Consider the following 20,562-nt stretch of genomic DNA (forward strand, 5'->3'; position numbering starts at 1 on the left):
CTGATGGTTCACAGGCTGATCTTAATATGCTCCACTTTTCATTTCCTTTCCTGGAAGAGCAGGTCTCAATGCTGACATCTGCTTGGAGAGAAGTTTTATTTTATATAATTCCACAAAATTAAATATTGAGGGACAATTATCCTGATGAGGAGTTGAGTGGAAGACCATGGGCTGGGAATGCTCATTCTGCAGGGAGCACTGTGGCTCTGGGGAGCAGCAGATATTTTGGGGGACATGGTCACTGTGGGAGCTGATGGAGTGAGAGCTAATGTTTTTTGGATTTTTTTCCCAATATGCCACCCTGTTGTCTCTTTGGTGTCATTCTCCAAGTGCCCTCCAACAATTTTTGGGCAGCCGCCCAGCATCATCTTGGTGTGATAGCACAAATCAGCTCCTTCCACCTGTGCTGGGGCCAGGGTCAGAGCCTGACCCCTGAGCCATCTCCTGACCCCTGACCATCCCCTGACCATCCTCTGACCCCTCAACCATCCCCTGAACCCTGAGCCCTCCCCTGACCATCCCCTGACCATCCCCTGACCATCCCCTGACCATTCCCTGACCCTTAAACCATCCCCTGACCATCCCCTGAACCCTCAACCATTCCCTGACCATCCTCTGACCCCTCAACCATCGCATGACCCCTCAACCATCCTCTGACCCCTGAGCCATCCCCTGACCCCTGACCATCCCCTGACCCCTCAGCCTTCCCTTGACCCCTTCAACCATCCCCTGACCCCTCAACCATCCCCTGAGCCATCCCCTGACCCCTGAACCATCCCCTGACCCCTCAACCATCCCCTGACCCTTTAACCATTCCCTGAGCCATCCCCTGACCCTTCAACCATCCCCTGAACCCTGAGTCCTCCCCTGACCATCCCCTGACCATCCCCTGACCATTCCCTGACCCTTGAACCATCCCCTGATGATCCCCTGACCATCCCCTGAGCCCTCAACCACCCCCTGACCATCCTCTGACCCCTCAACCATCCCCTGATCCCTCAACCATCCTCTGAACCCTGAGCCATCCCCTGACCATCCCCTGAGCCATCCCTTGACCTCTCAGCCATCCCTTGACCCCTTCAACCATCCCCTGACCCCTCAGCCATCCCCTGACCCCTGAACCATCCCCTGACCCCTCAGCCACCCCCTTCCACAACTTCTGTGTGTTTGTCTTGCTCTGGGTGTAGAAGGGGCTTTGGGGGATGGACAGGAGCAGGGGATCCCAGCACTGAGTAGAGGGATCTGGTAATTCCTCTGCTCTGGTCCCAGTCCCTGTGCAGCCCAGTTTGTGGTTTCCCTGATTTGCCATCAGAGTGCACTGTTGACTCGTGTTCCCTCTGTCCTCCTGGTCCTTCCAGGCTGATCCATCACTTCCCAGGCTGAGCTGGTCACCAGGGCTGCCCTGCCCTGGCCTGGAGCAGTTTGGGAGGTTCCTGTTGGCCCAGATCTGAAGTTTGTTGAGGTTCTTCTGGGCTACAGCTCTGCCATTCCCATGCCAGCTGCTTCCTCATCTCTGGTGTTGCCTTCAAACAGAATGAGGCTGCACCTGGATTGTCACCCAGAGAGCACTACCCCAGGCCATTGCTTAGACACTCAGATTGTCACCTGGGACTCTCAGATTGTCACCTGAAGTGAATCAACTCCAGTGTGACTGTACCCACTGCCCTTCCTTAGGGATTGTCCATTGCCACAGCCTTAATCCAAGATTTTTCACTGTATTAACTCAGGCTGTGTCAGGAGGGTTTAGGCTGGATATTAGGAAAGGTTCTTCCCCAGAGGGTGCTGGGCACTGCCCAGGGAATGGGCACAGGCCCAGGGCTGCCAGAGCTCCAGGAGAGTTTGGACACCATTCCCAGGGATGCCCAGGGAGGGATTGTTGGGTGTCTGTGCAGAACCAGGAGTTTGACTGGATGGTCCTGGTGGGTCCCTCCCAGATCAGGACATTCCATGATTATACACTCCATAATTCCATGTCTTTCCTGAAACCAGTCTTCTGTTCCACCACCTCCAAGTTCCTTCCAGCTCCTTCCATTTCTCTGCTTCCCTTCCACTCCATGAGTCCTCCTTGTTGGATGCATTTCCTGGCTGGAGTCTGACCCTCCTCTCCTGGGATCACTGACCATGATCTGGGGCTCCCTGCCCCTTCCTGTGCTTTGGGACTGTTTGTGCTGGCAGCAGATGGGATTGCCAAGCACTCCCCAAGCCCTTCCCTCCTGGGGGAATGTTTTATTTGGGAGGCTGGAATGCATTCCTGTTCTCCCTAGTGAGGTATTATCCCCCTTGTCTGCCACCTCAGGATGTCCTTGCACTGCTTTGTGTGCAGCAGGGAAAAGGCAGGAGCATTTCCAACACCTGTACACAGCTGGTTCATGACAACTATGAGAGGGAAAATCTCCTTCAGTGACCAGGAGAAGACTGTTTAGAGTCAGTGGGACAGAGATGGGGATGTTCTCTCATTTCCCCCTTTATATAACATTGTTGAGATGGAATTTTCCTGGGTTTTTTTTAAGTCACAGGTGAAATACTTCATTATTTGTAGCTGTGCCCATTATTAACTGTAAACCACAAATCTAAACAGGTACCTGAGTTGTGTAATCAAACTCCTGAGGAAAACCTGAAGATTGCTCCAAACTTGGCATATAAATAAATACCAGCAGAAAGAGGTGAGGCCCTCTGAGCCAGGATTTCCTTCTGAGCCAGGGGACTTGGCAGAGGGAGTTCTGAGCAAGGACCCACCTGAGGAGCTCAGGCTGAATTATTCCAGTCCCACAGAGGGAGGATGGGCTGGGGATGAAGCTGATGGATCAGTTACCTACTGATCCTGTTGGTAACTACTCAAGTTTTAGCTACAAACAATATATAACAGATGTTTAGAGTTACTTTGTCAAGCTGTATATTTTAATTAGCAATTTGCTCTGCTGTTTTTAAAACTCTAGGAGGGCAAACTGTAAATATGATCTCTAGCCAAGAAAAAAAAATCCCACCATAAAATCCATTCCTCTTGCTTCTCTGGAATCAGACATTTTGGGATTTGGCCTTTTTCCCCATTTCACCTGCAGGTTTGCTCAGGTTTTCAGCAGTTTGCTGTTTTTCCTTGTGCATCTCTCAGCAGGCAGTGCAGCACAAAGGGTTAAACAAGCCTGGGAGTGTGCAGGGGACGTGCTTGACTTTCATTACTGGTTATGGCACATAAGACAGAGAACCCAGCATGTCCTCTTTAAAGGAAAATTGTGTTCCTCTGCCTGCTTTAAGTGTGTCAGCAAAGCAGTTGTGAAGGATGCAATTTAGTGAGTCTTTCAAAAGCCTTTGTCAAAGTTCCTCCTGAAAGTCACAGAGAGCCAAAAGCATCTCACAAAACTGAGTCCCAGCCAGGCAGGGGCTGAACAGGGATCCCCCTGCTGTGGTCTGGGGGCTCACAGGTGAGCCAAGAAAATGAGAGGCTGCTCCTCAAATTAAATGTAAAAGAGGCTCAGGGGGATCTCCTGGGTCTCCACAACTCCCTGGCAGGAGGAAGCAGCTGGGAATAGGGGGTTGGTTGGGCTCTGATCCCAGGGAACAAGAAAAATGGTTGGATATTAAAGAAAAGTCCTTCCTGGGCACTGAAAGGGTGCTCAGGCATTGGCACAGGCTGGGGTCACCATCCCTGGAAGTGTTAAAAAAACCCAACCAGTAGAACCTTTGTGCTGTGGTTTGGTTTAATGGGAGTGAAGTCATCTGAAGGTTGATGATCTTTGGGGTCTTTTCCAATAATAATTCCCTGATTCTATGAGATCCACCCCCTCTGTGGTTTCCCCCCTGCCCTGGCTCACAGAACTGTGTGGGCTGTCCCCAGGTGAGCACAGCTGGCTAAGGGACAGCAAAAGAGAAGAGTGATGCTTGTATCAAGCCCAGGGCCCAGCAGAAACCTGTCCCCCAGCAGAAACCTGTCCCCCAGCAGCTCTGGCAGGCAAACACCAGTGTCTGTGCTGTTTCTCATCATGTTACCCCAACAAACACACCAGATCCACAAGAGGCCCCAGACAAGGAAACACAGGCAGCAGAAATCAATCTCACTCAGGCTTACTGAGGGTGGGGCAAGAAACAGTCTGAAGCAAAACATCACACTGCAATAAATGTTGACTTCTGGGTCGAAACTGCTGCCCAAAAAGCTCTTATCCTTGACAATGATGAGCACCCAGGGAGGGATTGAGATGACACACCCTTCCTGTGCTGCATTTGGGAAGGTGTCAGCTGCTGTGTCCTTACAATCCCTCCCTGGGTGCTCTGGAGGTGTGGAAAATGGATTTTGGGTAACAATTTATGGCACTGTGCTCCAGCCAGGCACTGCAGGCTGGTGTATGTGCATGTGAGGATGCAGGGGGGCAGGATCAGCTTCCCTGGAAACTTAAATTAAATCAAATTTTCTGCTGCCTGGCAGCTTCTCACAGTTTTGGTAAATTCACCACAGCCACTCCAGACTCTTCCCCTGTGGGACAGAACCTTTCTCCTGCATTCCTGCAGAAGTTCCTCAGGCTGCTCTGCATGGCTGAATAGAGATTTCCTGCACAGAGCTCCATCCCTCTGCCCTGAACCATGGGGTGTCTGTCCCAGCTTGCATGTGCATCTCAGGGAAGATGCATTTCTGCAGCTGTTTTCTGTGCACAGTGAGGGGTGAGCAGCCCTAGGGGTTAGGAAAAGGCCTGGCTGGCTGATCTGCAGGTCCCTGGCAGCACAGGGAGGAAGAATCAGTCCCTAGAGAAAAAAAAAAAAAAAAGAAATTAAAAAAGAGGAAAAAATTCTCGATTTCAAACTCCTCTTTGACTTTTTCTGCAGACAGAAAGTGCCTGGGAGAGATGGGAAACAAGGACTTGGGGAGCAGGGAGAGAGACAGAGGGCTTGGGAAGGAGGGAAACACTGCCAAAAATCTGTGTCTGCAGGCAGCAGGAAGGGACAAGTTGAGACCTGAGGATGACACATCATTTTCTGTGATAAGCTGGTAGGCTGTGAAGGGACCAAAGGCTGTAAGTCCCAGAGCTGGAGGTGCTTAATTCCCAAAGCTCCAGCAGTGCTCAGCTCCCTGGGGAGCTCAGCAGGGTTTTTGTGTGCCCTCACCACAGTGTTCATTGCTGGAGCAAACCTGAATTGGGGTTCTGGGATGGCTTGGGATTGCCTGGTGGTGCAGTGGGGCCATGGAGATCCACAGAATCCTCCCTCTGCACCCTCAAGCACACGATTTTGGGCACCTGAACCCTCCTACCTGCAAGACCCTGCATGTTCTGCTTGTTTCACATGTACAAAAAGGGCAAGGGAGCTGCTGGTTGTAGGAGATTCAGCAGAGCTGTGATTAAATTACAGACAAATCCAGCTTTGATTTCTGCTCTGCTGTGCCTTCCTCCCCTCAGGGTCAGAGGGGACCAAGGAGTGAATGGAATTCAGCTGCAGGGACAGACTGTGGCACTCCACCCAAATATCCTGTCCAGAGGCTCCAGCTGTGCCTTGTCTCCTCCAGAGAGCAAATTTCTGTGTCCCCCAGCTAGAACCAGGCACAGAGCAGCCAAGGGCAGCAGCAAGGGACATTCCTGGATGAGCACAGGGACTCTGGCAAGGGGCAGCCCAGGAGGACCTGGTGTGGAAAACTCCTCCAGAGCTGATGGAAGGAGCTCACAGAATCCGTGGAATGAAGAATGGTTTGGGTGGGAAGGGAACTTAAAGCCCATCTCATCCCACCCCTGCCATGGCAGGGACATCTTCCACCATCCCAGGTTGCTCCCAGCCCTGTGTAACCTGGCCTTGGGCACTGCCAGGGATCCAGGGGCAGCCACAGCTGCTCTGGGCACCCTGTGCCAGCCCCTCACCACCCTCACAGCCAGGAATTCCTTCCCAATATCCCATCCAGCCCTGCCCTCTGTCCATTTGAAGCCATTCCCTGTGTCCTGTCCTCCATCCCTTGTCCCCTGGAGTCCCTTTATGCTCTGCAAGGGGCTCTGAGCTCTCCCTGGTGCCTTCTCCAGGCTGCCCAACTCTCCCAGCTTTTCCTCACAGGGGTTCCAGCACTCACCTCATGTCCCCTTCCCTCTCTGGCCTTACTCCTGACCCATGGAATAACCCCAGGAGCTGGAACAAGGAGCACAGTGAGTCCCAGTTATCCCACTTCTGTCACCAAATCCTCCCCCAGGTGCACAGTGCTGAGGGGGCTGGAGGACACCATCAGAGCAGGTCAGCAATGTCAGTCTGGCTGCACATTGGGAATGTCACCTGGATTGTTCCCTGTCCTGGCACAGGTGCCCAGAGCAGCTGTGGATCCCTGGAAGGACCCAGGGTCAGGCTGGATGGGGCTTGGAGCAACCTGGGATAGTGGAAGGTGTTCCTGCCATGGTGAGGGATTGGAATGAGATTAACCTTGAAATCCCTTCCAACCCAAACCAGTCTGGGATTCTGTGATTTTATGATTCCGTGCTCCAGTCCCAAAATACCTTTTTTTTTCTGATTTTTTTACTTTTTGGGTGACTTTTGGCACATGGTGATGGTTGACCAGGGTTGGTCACCAGCTGCTCACCCAGTTTAATGAGAGCCAACACTGGCTTTTGTCTCTGTGCTGAGCTTCACTCCTGGAGTGGGAAAACACTGACCTGTCACAGGATGCTGTCACCTGGGCTTGAGGCATCTGGGAACTGCATTTTCAGGACAGGGCAGAGCACTCTGATAAAGGCCACCTCAGCCTTTCCCACTGACTCAGATGCTCCTTATTGTGAAACACGTCCCTCTTTCCCAACACTGTAGTCCCAGCCAAGAGGATCATGCAAGAGCCAGGGAAAAACACTGAGGAAAAAACAGGGTGTAAAAGAGTTTGTCTAAACAAGTTCCCATCACAAATCCTGATTCTAAGTTCAGCAACAGTGAAAAATAAAAGATGCATTTCCTCCAGAGGTGAGATGTTGGTGAATCATCCTACTGCCCCCAACCACTGAGACCAAGGCAGAACAAATCCCTTGAGGATGGAGGAGAACAGTCAACAGATCAAAATTCAGCAGTTCCCAAAGACCAGGAGGCTCAGAACAATGACCTGCAATTGAGAACAGACAAAATCGCACCCAGCCATCAGTGCTACCAGCCAACAGGGGAGACAAATAATTCCTGTTTACAGCAATAAAGAGATTGGTGCTGAGCAGGGAACTCATCCATTCACACCTGGGCTCACCCAAATGCCCCACTAGGGCCAGCTGATTGCTCCTGTTCAGGTGATTTGTTTCCCAGTCAGCTCAGAAAAGCTGCTCAGAATCGTTTTGATGTGCTTTCAATTACTTCTGGAGTCAATCGATGGGGGCTCTGGGTCACCTGGGAATCTGGGGGAATTTTAGCAGCACCACTAATGGCAGCAGAGGGGCTGGAGCTTCCACTGTGAGTGCTGCTGCTCCTCCTGACCTTTCTGGTCATTGTCCAGCTGCATTGTGTTTGTACAGGACTTCAAAATCCCCTGCCTCGTGTACAGGCCCTTTAAACATCTATTTAACCCTGAATATTCCCCCAGACCCCACTGTGTTCCTGGAACTGTGTCCCTCCCACCCCTTCCTGCCTTGCACAAATTCTAATATTCATCACAGAGCTCAGAAGTGCCTTATGGCTTAATAAAATCTGTCTCAGTCAAGGGAAAAGATTTAGACAGGAATCAGCTCACTCAGCAGAGGAAACTGTTCTCCTAACAAACTCATCAAGCCATTTCCCATAGGAAACCAGTTCCAAAGGCACGTTGGCAAGCAGCAGCCTAAGACAAAAGGAGATCAATTTGCTGAATAAATTGCATGCTGCAGACAGGAGGTGACATAATAGTGGGTTTTCTTCTTGTGGCAGGTGAATTTCACCCTGGCACAGGCTGCCCAGGCCACCTTAGATCACACAAAATCATTTGTTAAGGAAATAAAGTTTTGTGCTGGATTATCAAACCCTAGACAATGTGGAAAAGGGGGAGGATTTGCTGTCTGATGCCTCAGAGCTGCAAGGAGTTAATTTATTTATAAAAATCCCCTCTGCAAGGGACTCAGTGAAGATGTGGAAGGTTCCTCACAAATAATCCACAGAGCCTGGAGCTGCCCAGCACACCCAAGGGCTGCTGAGGTCTGGGGGTGAGGGTGGGAAGCTGTGGGGAGCACGAGGGAGCTGTGACAGCTGAGATTTTTGCCAGCACTGGGTCTCAGCCCATGTCCTTTGGTCGTTTGTAAATTGGTAATCAATACTAATGTTTACTGGAGGTTTTTGTGAGTGCAGAGGCTGCTGAGCCATCAGAGCACCCTGGAGTCCTTCTGATGGAAACTCTGCTTGGTTGGTCCTGCCCATAACTGATCTCAGGAAAATGCTGCCCTTGGCACTGATGATTTCTTTTTTTTTACTTTTACAAGGAGTTGCCCAGAGAAGCTGTGGCTGTCCCTGAAAATGTCCCAGGCCAGGCTGGACAGGGCTTGGAGCACCCTGGGACAGTGGAAGGTGTCCCTGCCTGTGGCAGGGGTGGGACTGGATGAGTTTAAGGTTCCTTCCAACCCAAACCATTCTTTATGGAAAGTTTCTAAGCATTTCTAACCATATTCCATGTTAGAAACCATTCTATCATGGAATATGTTATTTCTAGCCTTGCTGTCTCTCACATAATCAAACTGTAAGTTGAAGTCACTGCCAGAGGCACCACAGAAATTCTGTGTAAGTACCTGAAAATCAGGCACTTATCTCAACAAATTTCCCCTGTGGCTTCCTGCTCGTGCTCTGCCAGGGAAATCTTCTCTCCCTGAATTTCCCTGACACATTTTTATGTAGAGCCCCTGCTATTCCAGCTCTTCCCCTGGAGACAGATCTGCAGACTGGGGAGCTTTGATCCCCAAAACACTGAGCAGGGTTTTTTGGTGGGGAGCTGTGCCCTGCAGCCCTGATCCTCAGTGCTGCCAGCACTGCCAGGGCTGCTGGCACAGCCTCCAGCCCTGCTTGAGTGGCACTTCACTCACCAAGTCCCCAACAAAGGCAGGGTCACACATGGTCACTGTAATTAAGGTCTTTATTTTCCAACACGTTTCCCTGTCAGCCTTGCTCCTGAACTTTTGAACTTGCCTGGCATTGGGCTGGGGTTCCTGGGGATGCCTTGCTGCCACATTTTTATCCCACTGTTGTTCCCACTTATCCCCATCACCTTGCTGCTACTGGATACCCAAACCCCACAGCTGATGGCTTTGGGCAGTGAGGTGGAAGCTCTGGTGTCACACCCTGACCCCTGGAGCTGTGATTTTATATTCCTGGGATTACCCTCAGCCCTGTATGACACAGATCTGGTCTAACCCTGCATCCCTGGGATTAAAGCCCCCTACACACAGCTCACAGCTGCACCTGGGCACACCTGGTGTTCCCACTCCGGATTTTTCCCTGCCAATGACAAGGACTTGGCACTTTGCACTGAACAGGCTGTCCAGGGAAGTTGTGGATTCTCTATCCTTGGAGGTAACCAAAAGTCATCTGGAAATGGTTTTGGGCAACTAGACTTCTTTAGCTGGGGTGTCCTGGTTTGAAGCACAGGTGTCTGCCAATAAAGGCAGAAGCCTCTCTTTGAAATGGAGAATGTATAAACCCCCTCCCTCCAAATTATTATAATTTTGAAATTAAGGGGCTCTCAGGCAAAGATATGGGAATTAGGAATAACAGTTCTTTACTAGGAAAAGTAAAATAGAAATGCAGTATCCCAAAGAACAATCCCAAACACTGCCAGAGTCAGAATCCAAGCTGACACCCGTCAGTCAGTCAGGGTGGTGGCAGCAGTCCCATTCAATGGTGGCTGCATCCTCCTGCAGTGGCAAATGTGGTTCAGCTGGAGCAGTGCTCCTGGAGAAGGTGTAGTTTCCTCTGAAGGTCCAGGGATAATGTGGAAAGGTCTGGCTTTCCTCTGGGATCCAGTGGAAAGAAGGTACCTTGGTGTCCAAAATCTCAGTTTTTATCTGGGTAGGAAAGGCTTGGCTCCTCCCCTGGCTGGAGCATCTCCCAGTGGGATGATGGAATTTTATCAGTCATGCACTGGGACTCACTGGCCATGAAGAGGAGATATCTCCTGGAGGGAGGATGGGCTGTGGGAAGATAAAGATGATTGCCCCAGCTGGTTTAAAGATGGCCCATTAGCAGAGAATGTGTGCCACTGAGATCAGGGTCACTGCCACACCCAGTTTTTAACAATGGCTCATTAACAGGAGATATCTCCCACAGGGATAAGAATCGCTGCCACACCCAGTTTTTAACAATGGCCCATTAACAGATGATACCTCCTGGATGAAGGGTGGGTCATGGGAAAGATAAAGATGATTGCCCCAGCTGGTTTAAAGATGGCCCATTAGCAGATAATATGTGCCAGGAGATCAGGATCACTGCCACACCCAGCTGCAGCAGATGGGGACAGAATTCACATTGCTGGGCACATCCTTTATTGCAACCTAAGACAAGGGAACATTGGACTAAACGACCTTTAGAGATTCCTCCCTGCCCCAGCCAGTGTGAGATTCTGTGATTTTCTGCTGTTTCACTGAGGCAAAACCCAGCCCAGCCCTGTGTACAGATGTGCTGGTTGGGGCTCAGCTCAGCAGCCTTGAGTAGCCCAATGCCACACGTGGCTAATTCAGCTAATTCAGAACTCAACACCACAGGGTGCCTTTGTGCTGCAAGCTTTCTTAGCTTCAAAACCCCATTAGGTAAAAATAAGATATAAATAATACGTAAATAAATAATAATAAATGCATAATAATCTATATTAAATATATAAATAAAATATTATAAAATATTATATTGAATATATAATAAAATATATTTATATTGTTGTAATTAATAACAAATTAACATAATTTATGATAAAGGATATAAAATAAATGTATAAATTGTATAGAAAAACAAGGATTAATATATAATAATAGATTATATTTTAATTTTTTTTTAAATATGCATAAGCTGCAGATGCTGAGAGGAGGTTTAAAGAAAAGTTTTATTCTGTTCTTACATCTTGCCCAAGGCCTGCACTCCTGGTTTGGTGGGAGTTGTGTGGCCATCTGGAGAATTATTTGCAGGACAGCTGGGTTGGAAGTTGAGTCCACACTTATCACCCATCTGAAAATTAGACTTATCGGAGAAAACTAAGAAATAAAACATCTCCTTCCAAGCCAGCAGTTCAGCTGCAGCAGAGTGAGCCCCGAGATGGAGCCACATCTCCAGCTGCACACATCTGGAGCCAGCACAGCCACGTTTGGAGCTGGCACCTCCTGGACTCCAGCAGAGCCCTGGCTCTGGTGTGACAAGTCCTGCTCCCCCTTTTCATCAGGACATTCCTGGGTCAGGGCTGTTTCTCCCTGCTCAGGTTTTCAAAGGCTCCACATCAAAGTCAGCCCGTGGGTTCCTCAGTTTCTTTCATATATCCCACAATGGTCTTGTTAAATCGCAGAAACCTTTGTGGCTTTTCTCCTTTCTTTCCTTTCTTTCTCTATTATTTTTTTAAATAATCTTTTCATTTAGGGGGAATTGATAAGGAAAAGTGGTTGTTGGGGGAAGGAAATTTCTTAAAACACTCTTAAAGTGTTTCTTTAAGAGTCTTGCTTATCAAAGCACTGGAAAAGAAGCACCAAGGAAAATGCAAGCAGATGGATGAAATGCTTTCCTTTTATATATTTTTTTTCATGTAGCTTTAGAGATGTGCCTTTGATTTTCTCATTCTTCTCCTATTTGCCCCCAGTTTGAATCTACAAATTTCAGCTGGAGAACTGGCCATAATCATCCCACTGACCCACGGAATGTCCCTTTCTTTTTTTTTTTTTTTTTTTTTGCCTTAAACTCCCACATTACAGGATCAGAATAAAACACTTAAACCCCAAAGTCCCATGTTTATACTGGGTCCCTTGAGCCCACAGGAACATGATGCAGCTCCAAGAAGTCCAAATAATCCAGGGGCTCACACTTGGTTTGAAAGGTCTGAGCAATTTGGGCACACTGGGTTCTGTTAAGTCATCTGAGTGTCTGTCAATAAATCCTGCCAGCTCCCACTCACCTGTGACAACCCTGCCCAAATTCTCCAGGGTACCACCTGCTCCCAGGCAGATCTCTTTGGAATTTGCCATCATTTTTTAAACTTTCTCTGAATTTTTCTCCCTTCTGACATGAAATGAGGTCTTCTCTAAACTGTTATTACCACTGCATCTTCCACCACCTCAAGTTTTCAGTCTAAACTTAGTCTGTGAATCCATCTCTGTCTTTCCTTGCACCACTGCCATCCAACTGCTTAAAACATCTGCTCTGTAGTCTGAGTCCCCCAGAATATTTACAATCCTTCAGATCATTATTTTTCTTCTGGGTGATGTCAGTCCTGGTGTTTCAGCCCTCCCAGGGGATGTCTGCTGGGTGGGAGATGTGACTGGGTGGAAATGCTGCTGGGCTGAGCAAGTCTCCTCACCTGCACCAATGCAGATCACAAAAATAGATTGATGTGAAGCAAAGACCCCCAAAGGGCAGCACAGCCCCAGCTGTGCCAGCAAGAGCACAGCTGGAGGGATAGTGGTGTTCCCACCCTCACAGCATTCCTGGGGCTGCACCTGGACAGTGTGAGGACACTCTGGTGAGGTCAGAAAAGCCTGCAAAGTCCAGTGGAGGGTCACTGAAACGTCCCAAAGTGCTGAGTGTGTGGTGTGGGAGGGTCCTGGGGCTGCTTGGAGAAGGTCTGTGGCAAAGGTTTGATAAAAAAATATCTTTGGTCCTGGGAATTTTCAAAACTCGACTGGACAATGTAATGAGAAACCACAGAATCAGAGAAAGGCTTGGACTGGAAGAAACCTTAAAGATTGTGCAGTTCCAGCCCACTTGCCATGGCACTCCTTACACAAAGGCTGCTTCAAACTCTGTCCAGCCTGACCTTGGACACTTCCAGGGATGGGGCAGCCACAGCTGCTCTGGGCACCCTGCTTTGACTTTGAAATTAGCCCTGGGGGCAGATTAGGATGTTAAAGGTCCCTGGAGGGTTTTTCCATCTTTCTGTGGCTCCAAGAAAGGCAAAGTCAATGTTTAGGGCACACTGTACTCCTCAGCCCCTGTAAATGCACCTTCTCAGATCTTGCTCACCCCGAGTGTGCCTGGCTGCAGGTGTGACCCAGCTCTGCCCCAGAGCTGCTGTTCCATTGCAGGTGTACAGCCCCAGGCTGGCAGGAGTGCAGGGATTGCACCAGTCCTGGTCATTTCTCAACAAGTTCAGCCAAAGGAAGGCACCAGGTAATCACCCTCTGGGAACAAGATTCCCAGTTTCCTACAAGATGTGCTGTTTGCACTCCTCTCCTGAGCTCTCCCAAGGCTCCTGCCAGGGTTCCTGTGCCAGGAGGAATTGCCATATCGTGCAAGGACATCCCTAGATCTGCCTACACCCCACACCTTTGCCTGGCCCTCTTTTCCCACCTGGTAGGAGAAGCCATGCTGGGAGGAACATCCACGTTTTCCTCTGGTTCCAGCAGCCATGCCAAAAGAGGGAGCAGATGCTCTGAAAGCAAAAGTTGAAAGGGGAGATGACAGAATATTCTGTGTTCCTGTGACATCTTGGGTCAGTTCTTGTGTCTGCACACAGCAAGCAGCTGCTGGGAGGTCAGGGTGGGGGTACTCAGAGTACTCAGAGTCTGTCTGAAGGGTCTGGGTTTAAAATCAGATATCTCAGGTTGTGAGGCATTGCTGGATGTGGTGTGAGAGCAGAAAAGTGTTCACAAGCTTTCAGAGGGTGGGGGGGATGTTATCCCCTCCTCTGCTCATTCCAAACTGCCTCCAGCATCCTGGTGTTCCCACCTGCAGGAACACGGCCTCTGGCTCTGCTCTGGATCCAGACTGGCTCTGTTTTCTCAAATCTGCCCTTGAGCAATTGCTCAAAACTTGTCTTGGCTGGGGATCAAGCCCTGGGACAGCAAATCCCAATCTCACATCTCATCACAGCCCAAACCGGTCCCGGCAGCAGAGACACCTCAGTGCTCACAGCCTGCTCCCTCCCTGACAACACCCACCCAAACCCACAGTGTCTCTGGCATCCTGTTGGTATCACAGGAGACCAATTTTCTCAGAGGCACAGAGTATTTCAGTAGTGAACCACCAGAGCAGGGTTTGGCAGGAATGTCCCAGCCCACCCAGAGCTTCCTTCTCCAGGGCAAAAGCCAAGCACTGATTATCCTGCCTGGGGCTTTGTGGGCCCTCTCTTGTTGCCATTCCCAGTGGGTGCAGTTTACAGAGTCCACACAGTCATCAGCAAAGGGATTTTCAGGCTGATCCCTGCAAGGGCTCCCATGGTCCATCCCCATGCACAGCCTGGAGCAAGGACAGGCACTTTGCTGTCCTCAGGTTCTGTAAAGGAACAAGAGAGATGGAGAGAGACTGGGGACAGGGATGGAGTAACAAGGACAAGGGGAAATGGTTTCCCATTGACAGAGGGCAGGAATAGATAGGATATTATGAATAAATTCTTCCCTGGGAGGGTGGGGAGGCCCTGGTACAGGGTGCCCAGAGCAGCTGTGGCTGCCCCTGGATCCCTGGCAGTATCCCAGGCCAGGTTGCACAGGGCTTGGAGCAACCTGGGACAGTGGAAAGTGTCCCTGCCCATGGCAGGGGGTGGAACAAAATGAGCTTTAAGATCCTTTCCAAGGCAAACTACTCCATTCTATGTTTCTATGGCCCAGGAAAGTGAATTGTGTGGGATGGGAGTCACAGGAGCCTCATGGGGAATGTGGGGGTGGCACAGCCTGCTGGTTGTAAGCACAGAGATGGCTTAAATTCTTGTCTGCCTGGATTTAAGACATCCTCCTGAAGCTGCAGTTCTCTGCTGCCAGGGCTTGGCTCTGTGCCTCACTTAAGTTGAGCTGGAGGTGGGGACAGCACCCAGAGCCTTGTAGAAAAGCCCAGTGGGGAGAATATGTGAAAGTACACCAAAAACCCATGTGATTCCCCAAATGCAGAACTGCCCTTTTCCAGGAGAGTGCCCCAGCCCCAAGGAGGGTGTTCTGATGGGGCTGGGGCACAGCTCCCCTGTCAGTGTTTTGCTGGCAGGCTGAGAATTTACACTGTGCAGGGGGATACAGGAGCATGGTCCTGGGGTGGGTGAAATGTGAGTAAAAACCTTCCAGAGGCAGAAAGCACAGGAAAGAGCAGTGGGCTGGCAGCAGGATGGGAGGGTGGAGGGAAGCTCATGTAAATTCCCTTCTCCAGAGCTGGAAAACAGGCTGGCCACCCCTGCTGCTTCTGCAGACACAGCACAGAGCAGAGGAGGCTCTCCTGCCCTCAGACACCTTCCTGGGGAGAGCACCATCAAAAGCAGGGGATTTTTGTGCTCAAATAGCATTTCCTATCAAAAAGGTTTCCTTGATTATTTCCCAGCACAGTGCAAGTCTTTGCAGTAGCCCAAACATCACAGGAGGAGACTGAGGGACTGGCTGTGAGGCCAGCTTAGGGCACCCCCATCTCCTCGATGCTGAGCTTAAATTGTTCCTCTCCAGCACCAGCCAGAGCAGGAGGGAGCACTTGGGAATCACCAACACCCCCCTGCCCTCCATCCATGGTCTCCCACCCAGTAATCACCAAACACCCCTGTGTTGGGTTGATGTGGCCAGCAATGTGAATTCTGTCCCCATCTGTTGAAGCCAGGTGGGACAGTGATTCCTTATCTCCTGGCACACATTATCTGCTAATGGGCCATCTTTAAACCAGCTGGGGCAATCATCTTTATCTTTCCACAGCCCATCCTCCCTCCAGGAGATATCTCCTGTTAATGGGCCATTGAGTCCCAGTGCATGTTATTAAAGTTCTTTTTTTTTACCCTTATGATTCCCTGTGATCCTTCTGTGATAGGTGTAAGGAGCCAGGGACAGGATCCAGCAGCAGTGTGTGGGATTGCCAGTCCCAAAAGCTGCCAGAAATTAGGGAACTGGGACACTGGTTAGAGAATCAGCCAATGGAGAGACACACACAGGAGCAGGGTGAAGGAATGTGTAAGGAATGTTACCCAAAGAATTCCCTGGGAAGGACAGAGAATCAGAAAACTTAATGCCTAGCCCAGGAAATGAGGAAGAAAGGAATAACTGAACAAGAAAGAAGGAATGCTCCAAGTAAGGAGAGCCAGTCACATGCAGGGCTTGGGATACAGGGAAATCATGTTGGCTGGGGTCAATATTCCAGCAGGAGCCTGAGCAGAGCTCTGAGAATTCAGCATTTCTGATTGAGAGGAGACCAGGCTCTTCTCAGATTTGGCTTTGTCCCTCATCAGCCAGAGGGACAGAGGGAAGGGCATGGGTGGGTTCAGGGTGGGAGCCCCCTTTGCTCTGGGACCATGGGCACGGCTGGGCAATCACCTTGGCCCAGGAGCACGAGGAGCTCTCACACTCAATGTGCTTCCCCAAGGCCCCTGCCAAGGTGTCAAGGTGAATATCAAACAGTCCTGAGGAGCCCCAGGAATTGGGCTAAGGATGCAGTCACCATGGCAACAGAGTGGCTTTTGGTTACGATATTGAGTGATGTGTCACATTCATAAAGTCACAGCGCTGAGGCAGCGCCTCCGAGGAGCCTTTAAAGAACCCAGGAGGGAGCAGAGAGAGCCAGGGCTGGGCTGGGGCTACTGGGACTGACATTACTGGGACTGAGATTACTGGGACTGGGGCTAGGGCTGGGACTGCTGGGACTACTGGGACTGGGGCTGAGATTACTGGGACTGGGGCTGGGGCTGCAATTGGACTGGGGCTGGGCTGGGCTGGGGCTGGGGCTGGGACTACTGGGACTGGGACAGCTGGGACTGGGACTACTGGGACTACTGGGATGACTGGGACTGGGACTGCGACTGGGACTGGGACTGCAACTGGGACTGGGACTGGGACTGGGACTGAGACTGGGACTGAGACTGCTGGGAATGGAACTCAGACTCAGTCTAGGTCTGTGAGTGGGACTGGAGTTTGGACAGGGGTTGGAGCTGGGCCTAGGGTTGGATCTGGAGCTGGGTCTGGGGCTGCTGGCTCTGATGGTGTTTATTTCTGGGCAGAGGTGTTCTCAGTTTACCTCCTTCCCCATAAAAGTTGGAGATTTCCATTGTTATTCCACACTGTGACATGCAGAGAGGTAGGGAAGTTGAAAAGCCAATGATAGATCCAAACCACCAGGCCCTACTTTACATTCATGCCATGACCTTGTTCAAGATTAACCTTTAGGATAAACCTTCCTGAAAAGAGCTGAGCAGAGGCATTTTCTCCTGTTAACAGGAGGTGATAGAATTGTGGAATGTCCTGAAATGGAAGGGATCTACTGGGATCATTGAATTGAAGTTCTGACCCTGCACAGACACCCCAACAATCCCACCCTGAGCATCCCTGGGAGCAATGTCCAAACCCTCCTGGAGCTCTGGCTGTGCCCATTCCCTGGGGAGCCTGGGCAGTGCCAGCACCCTCTGGGGGAAGAAACTTTCCTGAAATCCAACCTAACCCTCCGTGACACAGCTCCAGCCACTCCCTGGGTGCTGTCACTGTCACAGAGCAGAGAGCAGTGTCTGGCTCTCCTCTTCCCCTCTGAGGAGGCTCTAACTGTGATCAGTCTCCTCCAGCTGAACAGACCAAATGCTCCCAGCTGCTCCTTACAAAGCTTCTCCTATACCTTTCCCCATCCTTGTGGCCTCCTTTGGACACTCTCTAAGAGCTGAAATGACACTTTAATTTACTTACCATGTTTATGTTTCTCCTCCACTCCCTGAAGGTGCAGGTGTTGGTTCCCTGAAGCCCCAGTTTCATTCACCACACCAAGTCCAGAGCCTCTCTGAGCTGCAGCAGAGCCCAGCCCTGGACAAGTGAGCTGCCCTACACAGAGATCCTGTGGCACATCCTCCACTCTCATCTTCCCTGGAGCCCAGCTGGTGCTGCTGGGCACAGATCTGGCAATGCAGAACGTGCCTTGCTCTCACCCTGCAGCACAGAACTGAGCTGAGCTCACCCCAGAGATCTCTTGTTAAGTCTCTGCCCTTTGGATGTTGTAGTTCTTTTTTTCCTTACCCAGTAAATGTCAGATGTAAAACACCTAAACAGTCAGAGCGGAACCTCAAGGCATAGTTTTTGTTTTTGTTTTTTTTTCCCAGCAGTGCTAGAGTGAAGAGATTTCCCACCTGCTTGTTCCATAACCTGTAGATTTTATGCTCAGTTTCAAAACATGCACACAATGTATTGATGCTCCTTCTCCAATTTCAAATGCTGACTGAGAGTGAGGGTGGTGGGGACAGGTACTTCTGTTCTCCCTTGCCCAAATAACTGCAGATAACTCCAGATCCCAGCAGGGATGTAGGATTTGTCCTTTGTGCCTCGAGCAGGTGCTCCCATTGCAGGATACAACACAGCTGTCCGTGTTTTATAAGAAGACAGAGGTCTAAGTGTCTAAACATAGGAATAAGTTTCATGCTCCAAATCCCAATTTCACAAGTTGCCCAAGTGCTGCTCTTGGAAAGACACGTGAACTCATGTGGAAGAAGCTCCACACAACCTGTGTCATTGCCATCTCCAGGCAGAGCCCTGTGCTCAGCATCATCCTTGGCACCAGCCCTGCTGCCTGAGCTGCTCTTTCCATTCTCACTCCAGGTCTCCCCAGCTCAGCACTGCAAATTCCATCCCTGCTCCTCAATTTGGGAGGTGCTGCACACCACAGAGCAGGAGTCCACCATGAATTTAGCCAGAAGAACGTTGTCATGATGAGGGATGAGCGTGTGGAGGAGGAAGGAGTTGAACATTAATAACAGTGGACAAGACTTGTCTGCATTGATGGATGGTTCTAGTACCAGGAAATCAAAACAGATTTAGACTGGACTCGGGATAATTTGCAAATTGGGCCAAAGCAAATGAACCCATGAGAACCTCTTTGTTTCTCTGTGCCCCCAAAACAGCATTGCAGAGACATAAAAACAAAGCTCTTTTCCCCACTTGGATCCCAAATTGCTGTTTCATAAGACAGACCCTTTGAGGTGTCTGTGGGGTGTGTGTGAGGAGGTTTTGGTGGAGAGAACTCCCTGCAGACCATGCAGGACCTGCCTTGGAGCAGATGGAGGCTCCTGGCAGGAAGCACAGCCTGCAGAGGAGGGGAATGAAAGAGAAGGAGCCTCTACATCCTGGCTGCAGCCCTGTCCTGCACTGCCTGCTCTGTGCACAAGGGCTTGGTGACCTTTGGTGGCAGCAACAGGGGCAGAACAGGACTCAGAATTAGGTCAGCCAAAGAAAGGGGGAGGAAAGGTCATTTCCCTTTGTGGGTCTTTCTGATTCCTACTACCTAAATCAATAACTTAAAATGCTTTAAATATATATATTTTGATGTTTTTATACGGAATTTGGCACTAAAATAATTTCTCCAAGCTGAGTCAGTTTAGTCCACAGCAACCAGATCTGGTGGGGGCCATCCCTCCCTGATGATCTTTGAGGTCCCTTCAAACCCAAGCCATTCCATGATTTCTAGGATGATTTCTAGGATGACTTCCATGATATTTGATCTTTATCTCAGCCTCTGAGTTTTCTCATTCCTGATCTTCCAAATCTTCTCCCCTCCTGCTGCAGGGAGCAGTGAGTGAGCAGGAGTTTTGCCACTTACAAGGACCAGTGTCCACTCCTTACCAGAGGTGTAAGTCTGCCTATAAAAATGTTTTCATTAGACTTTGTCAAATGTTATTTTCTCCTTTCTGCCTGTATCTGCTCATCAGTGTGTAATTAATTAATTACCACTCCAGCCAGTGGTTCACAGGTCTGAGCTGTGACACCCAACTTGGCTTCAGTTCTCAGCTCCCAGGGCTGACCACAAGGATGTCCAGAAGAAATTCCTACACAACTTTTATTGGAGATTTAAACTTTGAAATGCCAACTTGGTTTAAATAATAGAATCCCAGACTGGTTTGGACTGGAAGTGGAATCAAACCTCGTCCTCTTCCACCCCTGTCATGGACAGGGACACCTTCCCTTGTTCCAGGTTGCTTCAAGCCCCACCCAACCTGGCCAAAATCTGAAGTTATGAAGATTCCATTAATAACACTTGCAGGAAGTTTTTCTACCACCAGGGCTATTCTGTCAAAATCAGTTCTCTAAGAGCTCTCTATGAGAGACAAACAATCCTCTTTGCCAGCAATAATCCCATCAATGACATGGTGTTCTTCAAGCTGCTTTTTCCTGAAATACAGCACAAAACATGCACATACATACACACACACTTTTTTCATCCTTATTCAGCAATTTTCACCTCACATTTGATCTGTGTCATTACCAGAATTTTGGTTTCTAATGTACTCAAAAAATCCTTTGCTCTATTGATTGCAGCTGTGGATTTTTCACTGGGTACCTTGAACCCCTTCATCAATTTTCTGTTCTGTTAAGTGTCTCCTTCTCAGAGATTGTCAGGTATCACTCCCCTCCTCCTGTTATTTAGAGCTTTTCTTTCTCAATAGTTCAGCCCAAATCCCTGGGAGCTGGGGGCTCAAACAGCAGGAGCTACTGTTGGAATGAAAAGATGGGCCCTGAGGAAAGAGGAATGTGGGACAGACAGATGGGGCAGGATGGAGGGGGGTGGTTTGACTCA

The sequence above is a fragment of the Erithacus rubecula genome (genome assembly GCF_903797595.1).
Source record: "Erithacus rubecula genome assembly, chromosome: 24".
Lineage (NCBI taxonomy): Eukaryota > Metazoa > Chordata > Aves > Passeriformes > Muscicapidae > Erithacus > Erithacus rubecula.